This window comes from Bubalus bubalis, chromosome 22 (genome assembly GCF_019923935.1).
Source record: "Bubalus bubalis isolate 160015118507 breed Murrah chromosome 22, NDDB_SH_1, whole genome shotgun sequence".
NCBI lineage: Eukaryota > Metazoa > Chordata > Mammalia > Artiodactyla > Bovidae > Bubalus > Bubalus bubalis.
Genome location: NC_059178.1, coordinates 19,587,827 through 19,589,010, shown reverse-complemented (window position 1 = coordinate 19,589,010; position 1,184 = coordinate 19,587,827). Strand labels below are relative to the sequence as shown.

At 47.8% G+C, this 1,184-nt stretch overlaps 1 non-coding gene across 1 annotated transcript; it reads right to left on the bottom strand.

Moving 5' to 3' along the window:
* Positions 1 to 780: 780 nt before the first annotated feature.
* On the bottom strand, positions 781 to 884 carry LOC112581482. Its single transcript, XR_003106064.1, has one exon. It is a non-coding gene; the product is annotated as a U6 spliceosomal RNA (small nuclear RNA).
* Between the last annotated feature and the right edge of the window lie 300 nt (positions 885 to 1,184).

The following is a 1,184-nucleotide window of genomic DNA, read 5'->3' as shown; positions in this document are numbered from 1 at the left end:
TCCACTTTTTTAATGAGGAATCCTAGAAGCCACAAACTACCTCAGGTGTACCCAGTGTGTGTGTGTGTGTGTGTGTGTGTGTGTGTGTGTGTGTGTGCAGGTGAGGGAAGACAGGAAGTGTAAAGAAGCAGCATGTAAATTAGGGAAAACCCTCAAGTGCACCAGTTCCATCAACCCCATCTTATTAGTTGTGAAATACAGTGCTGCTGCCAGGCCGCTGGGCCAGAGACGGTGTCACCAAGGGAAAACATGGGCCTGTGATTGTGCTCAGGGTGAGCGGTAGTGAATGATGGTTTCTGTCCGTCCATGTGGATGCTCGAGATCCTGATGAGAGGCCGTGTCTCAGGCCTTGAAAGGGGATTGGGGGCTGAAGTCTGGTGTTCCCTGGTACCTTACGATTGTGAACAGGATATTCATTACTCATTCTTGACTCTACTAACTAAAAGTTGGACAGCATTTCAATACTCTCCTCGTGCAATTCTGCAGCCAATGCTCAGTGATTGAGGGGCTGTGCTTTACGGATTCCACTCTCCTCCTCTCTTATCCTCCCATCCAAACCCCCTCACCTCTGCCTTTGTCAAAGGCACTGATGGTGTGTTCTCCACAAGAGGCTGGCTGGGAGTGTGAGGAAGAGGCAAAACTCAAAGGTTATTTTGTCTTCTTCTTGTTAAATTTTTTTTAAATTTTTTAATTGTATGATAATTGCTTTACAATGTTGTGTTGCTTTCTGCCATACAATGATGAGAATCAGCCAGAGGTATACATATGTCCCTTCCCTCTAAACATATGGAAACATTCATGAATTTTCATGTCATCCTTGCTCAGGGGCCACGCTAATCTCTGTACCGTTCTAGTTTTAGTATAAGTGCTGCCAAAGTGAGCTCTACTTTGTCTCCTTATCCCTGTGAGCTGAGAACAGAGGGACCATGAGCTCGAGGTCACCAAAATACACACGGTGACCATGAGGCAGCTGTCAGGACCTGCCATCGAGGGGGTGGCTCTTAGAAGAACCCACTCCCCACCCTCTGCTCTTGTTGCTGGTGGAGGTCACTGTGAGCCCCACAGATGACCTGGATATCACACACATGCACACATGCACATGTACACACACACTCTTCACACTACTGACTGGGGTCACACACGTGCTGACATGGCTGTGTTTCCAAGCCTCTTCGACCTCTGCT